Here is a 9,491-nt window from a genome sequence, read left to right on the forward strand (position 1 = left end):
GAATCTCTAATGCAGGTTCATGGACTATACATATGCGACATATGGTGTGCTTTTGTTCATCACGTGCAAATGAATCTTGGAATGAGTGTGAGTCACAGGAGTGGGTCGACGAATGGTGTATGAGAACTCTGAGCCCACTTGATACATATTGACTCTCAACAACATTGCAACTCACAAAGATGGAAGCATTAGTTGACTTTGACCATGTCTCAGACCTAGTGCAACCATGTAAATTATATACATACTTATTTAATCAAATTCATTTTATATCTTATTTGGTCATGCTATTCATGTACATAAATGCATATATGATTGTAGGGCATGTTTATGCAGTTGTTGCGGCTGAAGATAATGAATAAGGAATGAATTATTATCTGTGTCATTGTGTGGAGGCAAAAAATAAATTGGATGGCCCTTTGGCAGATGGTGAAAACATTGAATACCCTATAGGATCAATCGTTTTTACTGGTACATGACTTAGGAGGTACAAATTGAAGAAATCTAACTTGTGGTTATTTGAGGAGTTTAAGACACATAGAAAGATTCTTCATTATTTGAACCTTGTGGTGGCATCAAATGTTCACTTGACTAAATATGGGGGTAGACCACTGAACAAGAACCTATGGAAGGTTTGTGAGTCTGACCATGAGGAAATTCTTGACATGATAAAGAGTAGAGAGGATCCAGATGGTTCATTGAATTGATTACAAATGCAAAAAATTAAATTGTAATATCAAGCTTATTTTGATATATGTGCATATGACTTGTATATTTGTACAAATGAAATATTTGAGGTATTGTAATATTAAATTTCTTTACGAGATACTTATGTGCACTATAATTTTGTTTTCCAATAATTGAGATACTTAGTGTTACGTAGTTATACTTATGTGATTTTCAAAAGGAAAAGTAATCAAGAATTATATTATATGTTACGCTTATGTGATTTTCAAATGGAAAGAGTAATTTCTAAAATAATAAGATATTTTATCACAAATTTAACAATTATACTTGTATTACTAGCACAAATAACTTCTCGGATTCACCTTTTTAGAAAATTGATATTTAGAGGGAAGTAGAAAATAAAGATTGCAAAATAGCTCAAAATTTGTTCTTCTCATCATGGGCATGAACCATCAGTGCAAGCACATTTGGGTGGTCGGGTTTATGCTAGGTATGCTCTTGTTTCTCTTGCCAAGTCACTTAACCGTTTCGAGCCACACCCTAGCGACACTTTCCCTTGAGTGCTTAAAGTGCAAAAATTGTCAAAATTTGACATCGTGTATCTCGGAGCTAATGGAACATACTAATGATCCATCTAAATCTATAGGGCCATGTGGTGGGTGCCTACAACAACCTCTCTCACTTTTGGACAACTCAATTCCATTTTCCCAAGTCAAGACTTTTTTTGTCACAACAAAAACCATTAGATGCATTCAATGAAAGGTGGCAAGATAGTGTAACTTGTTCTATTCATCATGGGTACAAACCATTAGATTAAGCACATCTGGGTGGTCGTGTTTACACTAGGTATGCCCTTGTTTCACTCACCAAGTCGTCAGATCATTTTGAGGCACATCGTAGTGACACTTTCCATTGAGCGCTTGAAGTGCGAAAATTGTCAAACTTTGACATCGCGTATCTCGGAGCCTATGGCACATAAATATGATCCATCTAAACCTACAGGGTCATGTGGTGGGTTCCTAAAAAATCTCTTTAATTTTCAAACAACTCAATTCCAGTTTCCTGTGTCGAGACTTTTTCTGTTGCAACAAAAACCATCAGATGCATTTAGTGAAAGGTGGAAATATAGCATAAGTTTCATTTTTCTCAGCGTGGAAACAAACCTTTAGCATGAGCATGCTCGGATGGCTGGGTTTATGCTACGTGTTCCCTTTTTTTGCTCCCCATGTTGCTTGATCATTCCGAGCCACACTCTAGCGATGCTTTCCCTTGAGCGCTCAAGGTGTGAAAACCATCAAACTTTCACGTCATGTATCTCGGAGCCCGTGGCACATATGGAAAAGCCTTCTAAACCTATGAGGTCATGTGATGGGTTCCTACAAAAAATTATCTTGCTTTCAGACAACTCAATTCCATTTGCTCGTGGTGAGATTTTTTTTGTTGCATAAAAAATCGTCAGATGCATTCAGTGAAAGGTGGCAACATAGCATAAATTTTGTTCTGCTCTTCATGGCAATGAATCGTTAATGTGAGCATGTTTGGGCAGATGTTTTTACACTAGGTATGCCCTTGTTTCACTCACCAAGTCGCTAAATCATTCTGAGGCACACCGTAGCGATGCTTTCCATTGAGCGCTCAAGGTGTGAAAATTGTCAAACTTTCACATCGCATATCTCAGAGCTTGTGACATGTATGGACAAGCCATCTAAAGCTATGAGGTTGTGTGATGGGTTCGTACAAAAACCTCTCTCTCTTTCAGACAACTCAATTCCATTTTCTCATGGTGAGATTTTTTCTATCGCATAAAAATTTGTCAGATGCATTCAGTGAAAGGTGGCAACATAGTGTAAATTTTGTTCTCCTTGTCATGGAAATGAACCATCAAACCAAGTGCATTCAAGTGGCTGGTTTTACACTAGGTGTGCCCTTGTTTTTCTCCCCAATTCGCCTGATCATTCTGAGCCACACCCTAGGGACGCTTTCCCTTGAGTTCTCAAAGTGCAAAAATTGTCAAACTTTCACGTCATGTATCTCGGAGCCCATGGCATGTATGGATGAGCCATATAAACCTATGGGGTAATGTGGTTGGATCCTTTGAAAACCTCTCTCTCTTTCGGACAACTCAGTTCCATTTGCTCGTGGTGAGATTTTTTCTATCGCATCAAAAATCGTCGAATGCATTCAGTGAAAGGTGGCAACATAGCATAAATTTCATTCTACTCATCATGGAAACAAATTGTCAGCACAAGTGCATATGGGTGGCTAGGTTTATGCTAGGTGAGTCCTTGTTTTTCTCCCATAGTTGCCCGATAATTTTGAGGCACACTCTAGCAATGCTTTCCCTTAAGTGCTCAAGGTGTGAAAATCGTCAAACCTTCAAGTCGCGTATCTCTGAGCCCGTGGCATGTATGGATGAACCATATGAACCTATAGGGTCATGTGGTTGGAGCCTACAAAAATATCTCACTTTCAAAAAACTCATTTCCATTTTCTCGTGGTGAGATTTTTTTTGTCGCATCAAAAACTGTCAAATGCATGACAACATAGCATAACTTTTGTTTTTCTCGTCGTGATAATAAATCATCAGCGTGAGTGCATCCGGGTGGCTGGGTTTACATTAGGCATTCCCTTGTTTTTCTCCCCAAGTCACCCGATCATTCTGGGCCACACTCTAGCTATGCTTTCCCTTGAGCCCTCAAGGTGTGAAAAATGTTAAAATTTCACGTCACATATCTTGGAGCCCGTGACACATATGGATGAGATATTTGAACCTATGGGGTCATGTGATGGGTGCCTACAAAAATCTCTCTCACTTTTGGACAACTCAATTCCATTTTCTCGTGGTGAGATTTTTTCTGTCGCATAAAACCGTCAGATGCATTCAGTGAAAGGTGGCAACATAGCATAAATTTCATTCTTCTCATCATGGCAATGAACCATCAGTGCGAGCAGTTCTGGGTGGCCAGGTTTATACTAGGTATTCCCCTTTTTTGCTCCCTAATTGCCTGATCATTCTGAGCCACACTCTAGCGACACTTTCCCTTGAGCGCTCAAGGTGTGAAAATCGTCAAACTTTCACGTTGCGTATCTCAGAGCCTGTGGCATGTATGGATGATCCATTTGAACCTACAGGGTTGTGTAGTTGGAGCCTACAAAACCCTCTCTCACTTTTGGACAACTCAATTCCATTTTCTCATGGTGATATTTTTTCAGTCACATCAAAAACTGTCAGATGCATTCAATGAAAGGTGGCAACATAGCATAAATTTCATTCTGCTCATCATGGCAATGAACCATCAGTGTGAGTACATTCATGTGGTTGGGTTTACACTAGGTGTGCCCTTGTTTTTCTCCCCAAGTCAATCTTTTGAGCCACACTCTAGTGACGCTTTCCCTTGAGCGCTCAAGGTGTGAAAACTGTCAAACATTCACGTTATGTATCTTGAAGCCCATGGCACGTATGGACAATTCATTTGAACCTATGGGGTTGTGTGATGGGTTCCTACAAAAACCCCTCTCTCTTTCGGATAACCCAATTCCATTTTATCGTGGTGAGATATTTTCTGTCGCATAAAAAATCATCAGATGCATTCAGTGAAAGGTGGCAACATAGCATAACTTTGTTCTGCTCGTCATTGCAATGAACCATCAGTGTGAGCGGTTTTGGGTGGCTCTTTTTATGCCAGGTGTTCCCTTGTTTGGCTCCCCAAGTCGCTTGATCATTCCGAGCCACACTCTAGTGACGCTTTCTGTTGAGCGCTCAAGGTGTGAAAAATGTCAAACTTTCATGTCGTGTATCTCAGAGCCCGTGGCATGTATGGAAAAGTCATCTAAACATATAGGGTTGTGTGATGGGTGCCTATAAAAACTCCTCTCTCTTTCAGACAAGTCAATTCCATTTTCTCATGGTGAGATTTTTTTGTCGCATAAAAAACTGTTAGATGCATTAAGTGAAAGGTGACAACATAGCATAAATTTCATTTTGCATGTTGTGGTAATGAACCATCAATGCGAGAGGTTCCGGGTGGCTGGTTTTATGCTAGGTGTGCCCTTGTTTCACTCCCCAAGTTGCCCGATCATTTTGAGCCACACTCTAGGGACACTTTCCCTTGTATGCTCAAGGTGTGAAAACTGTCAAAATTTCATACCGTGTATCTCAGAGCCCATGGCACATATGGATGAGAAATTTGAACCTATGGGATTGTGTTATGGGTGCCTACACAAACCTCTCTCACTTTTAGATAAATCAATTCTATTTTCTCGTGGTGAGATTTTTTATGTCCCATAAAAAACCATCAGATGCATTCAGGGAAAGGTGGCAACATAACATAGCTTTCGATCTTCTTGTCATAGAAACAAACAGTAAGCATGAGAGGTTCTAGGTGGACAGGTTTACTCTAGGTGTGCCCTTGTTTTTCTCTCCAATTTGCCCAATCATTCCGAGCCACACTCTAGCGATGCTTTCCCTTGAGCGCTCAAGGTGTGAAACCTGTGAAACTTTCACGTTGTGTATCTTAGAGCCCATGGAACATATGGATGAGCCATCTGAACCTATGGGGTTGTGTGATGGGTGCCTCCAAAAACCTCTCTCTCTTTCGGACAACTCAATTCTATTTTCTTGTGGTGAGATTTTTTATGTCACATAAAAAATCGGCAAATGCATTTAGTGAAAGGTGGCAACATAGCATAACTTTCGTTCTTCTCATTGTGGAAATGAACCATCAGCACAAGTGTATTTGGGTGGCTAGGTTTATTCTAGGCATGTCCTTGTTTTGATCCCCAAGTTGCTCGATCATTCTAAGCCACACTCTAGAGACACTTTCCCTTGAGGGCTCAAGGTATGAAAATGGTCAAACTTTCTCATTGCGTATCTTGGAGCCCGTAGCATGTATGGATGAGCTATGTGAATATATGGGGTCATATGGTTGGAGCCTACAAAAAAACTCACTTTCAAACAACTCAATTTCATTTTCTCGTGGTGAGATTTTTTCTGTCGCATAAAAAATTATTAGATGCATTCAGTGAAAGGTGGCAACATAGCATAACTTTCATTCTGGTCATCATGGCAACAAACCATTAGGGCGATCAGTTATGGGTGGTTGGGTTTATGATAGGTATGGCCTTGTTTTGCTCCCCAAGTTTCCCATTCATTCTGAGCCATATCCTACTGATGCTTTCCCTTGAGCACTCAAAGTGTGAAAATGATCAAAATTTCATCTCGCGTATCTTGAAGCCTGTGCCACATGTGGAAGAGCCATCTAAACCTACAGGGTCATTTGGTTGGAGCCTACAAAAAAATCTCTCACTTTTGGACAACTCAATTCCATTTGCTCGTGGTGATATTTTTTCTGTCGCATCAAAAACCATAAGATGCATTTAGTGAAAGGTGGCAACATAGTGCATTTTTTGTTCTTCTCACCATGGCAATGAACCATCAATGTGAGTGCATTTGGGTGGATGGGTTTATGCTAGGTATGCCCTTGTTTCTCTCCCCAAGTCGCCTGATCATTCTGAGCCACATCCTATTGATGCTTTCCCTTGAGTGCTCATAGTGTGAAAATGGTCAAAATTTAACCTCATATATCTCTGAGCCCATGGCACTTATGGATGATCCATCTAAACCTACGAGTTCATGTGGTTGCAGCCTACAAAAATCTCTCTTGCTTTTGGCCAACTCAATTCCATTTTGATGCAGTCACCGGTGAGGAGGGACCTCAAAGAGATCAGTCCGGATTGGTCAGCAAGAGTAAACACAACGGAAACATACAGGTATGATGGAGGCAATGCAGAACATATAGTTTTATTGCATGAAAATTGACTACATCCAACAAGTAACAACCGGGTTAAAACATACTGGCACACATGCCTGGTAGAATAGGTCACAACTGGGACCTTGAATCAAAAGATCTATCTTCTAGGCACAACCTATCTATCTGATACTCAGATTGATTCTAATTGATTCATTCTAAAGCATCGTTAAAAATATATATCGATCTAAAGGATCCAGTTGGCCCAAAAGGGATCTAAACTCAAAGAACAAGACCTAACATGCAAAATAAACAAGGTTGGCCTCTGCCAAGAGATTCCTCCAAAAAACCCAAAGGATGAAATGTAGAAGGTCGGCCACATGCCAAGAAATATCAAGATCAATGCTCAAGGCTACACAAGCTTCAGAATGGGTTTCAGTAGATTAGCAGAATAGGTCTCAAGCAACCAGTAACAAGAAACTGTCATGGAAAATAGTAGCGATATCTTGTCAGAAAGTGATCCAAATGAGATGCAGTCTGAAAGCAAGAAAGATGATGAAGTCTTCAAGTAGAATCCAATTCCACAAGATCCGGTGAGCCAAAAATAGGACACGTAGAAAAAAAACTGAAACTGCAAACAAACCATAAAGGAAAATATTTTTGGTTGATGCAAGATTGCTGTGAACCGGGGATGCTCCTGCATTAGACATTCAGGGTTAATAAAAAGTAAGCCTCTCACTTTTCTAGGGTTAGAGGGAAACCAAGGCATTCTACCTATGCCTGAGAAATCCAAGATGAATCTTCAACTGGTCTGCTCTTCCACTTCACAAGATATTCTTTGTGCTGACTGTTCTAGGTACTACACCCAATCCTACTATCCAAAATCTCTTCAATATGATCCAGTTCCTTCCAAGGCAATTGTTTCTCAAGGTTTGGAACACTGTCCTCACTAAATTCTAGTTCATGGTACTAATGAAGATCTGCAATGTTGAATATAGGTGAAATAATTAGACTACCTGGTAGCTCCACTTCATATGCATTTCCAGAACAAAACTTTCTCAAAATCTTACAAGGTCCAAACTTCTTCATCCATAACTTATTATAAGTTCCAAGCGGTAATCTCTCTTTTCTCAAATATACAATCACTTCATTACCAACTTCAAATTCCTTATGTCTCCTCTTCTCATCTTCTTTCTCTTTATATTTGTTTTTCATGTCTTCCAAATGTTGTTTAACCTAAATATGCAATGCTGCCATGTGATCTGCAAAATCTTCTACTTCTGAACTCTTCTAGTCTTCACTGCTAATGTCTCTCAATTTTGATGTTCCTCTGTGATGCACTCTGGTAACAATCTCAAAAGGTGTTTTTTCAGTACTTCTGTTCACTGAATTGTTGTAGGCAAACTCTGCTTGTGCAAGGATCAAATCCCAGCTTTTGGTTTTGTCTCCCACTAAACATATCAACAAGTTTCCCAAGCTCTGGTTAATAACTTCTGTCTGTCCATTAGTTTGTGGATGAAAAGTAGATCTGAACTTCAAATCTGTCTTCATCTTCTTCCAAAGTGTTCTCCAAAAATAGCCAACAAACTTAGTGTCTCTATCTGAAACTACGCTCTTAGGTAATCCATGCAATCTCACCACTTCCTTGAAAAATAGGTCTGCTACATGTAATGCATTTGATGTCTTGTTACAAGGTATGAAATGATCCATCTTTGAAAATCTATCCACTACCACAAATATAGAATCGTTCCCTCTTGGTGTCTTAGGCAATCCAAGTACAAAATCCATGCTTATATCCTCCCAAGGGCTTACCCCTACTATCAAAGGTTTATACAATCCCACATTCTAACTACTACCTTTTGCAGCTTGACAAAATCTACAACTTTGCACATATCTCTTAACATCCTTATCAATCTAGGGCCAAAAGTACTGCTCACTCACCAATGCAACTATTTTGTCAATGCCAAAATGTCTAGCTAAACCTCCACTATGTTTCTCCTTTATTAGGTTCTCTCTCATGGAACTCTTAGGTATGCACAACTGAACTCCCTTGAATAATATCCCATCCTAAATGAAATAACCCAACTATTTTCTCCTATCAACCATAACCGGTTCTCTACATGCTTTCCAAGGTTCTGCAAAATCCGGATCTTCATCATACAAGGTCTTCAAATCTTTAAAACTTAATACTATCACTCTCATTTCTATTAGCAAATTCCTTCTCCTACTCAATGCATCGGCAACTTTGTTAGATTTCCCACTTCTATGCTTCAACACAAAGGTGTAACTCTGCAAGAATTCTACCCATCTCATATGTCTCAGATTCAACTTACTCTTGACTATTCAAATATTGCAAAGCTTGATGATCTGTATATAATACAAACTCCTTAGGCATCAAGTAGTGTCTCCATTTCTTCAAGGCTTGAACTACGGAATAAAATTCCCGATCATACACTGAATATCTCTTTTAGACATCATTCAATTTCTCATTGAAATAGGCTAATGCTCTCCCTTCTTCACTCAAAACTGCTCCTATTGCTGTTCCACTTGCCTCACAATCCACTTGAAATACCTTATTGAAATTCGGTAAAGCTAACACAGGTTTCTTAGTCACTTTTTGCTTCAATAATTCAAAACTTTTGTTTGCTTCGATGGTCCACTTTAATTTCTACTGATCTCCTCTCATGGTATCAGTCATAGGGTTAAAAACTAAACTAAAATTTATGATAAACTTCAAGTAAAAACTAGCCAATCCATGAAATGATCTTACCTCTCCAATGTTTTCTGGTGTAGGCCAATCAACAATGGCTTTCACTTTCTCAGGGTCCATCTTCAAACCATCCTCAGATATCACAAAGCCCAAATAGACTAAATCATCCTTCATGTAAGTACACTTCTTGATATTGATCATCAAGTTTTCTTCTCTCAACCTCTGCAAAACTTTTCTTAACTGCAATAAATTCTCCTCTTTTGTTCTACTGAAAATAAGACTGTCATCCAAATTCACAATAACAAACTTACCCAAGAATTTCTTCAATACCTCATTCATTAGCCTCATGA

This window comes from Cryptomeria japonica, chromosome 7 (assembly GCF_030272615.1).
Source record: "Cryptomeria japonica chromosome 7, Sugi_1.0, whole genome shotgun sequence".
In the NCBI taxonomy this organism is placed as follows: Eukaryota; Viridiplantae; Streptophyta; class Pinopsida; order Cupressales; family Cupressaceae; genus Cryptomeria; species Cryptomeria japonica.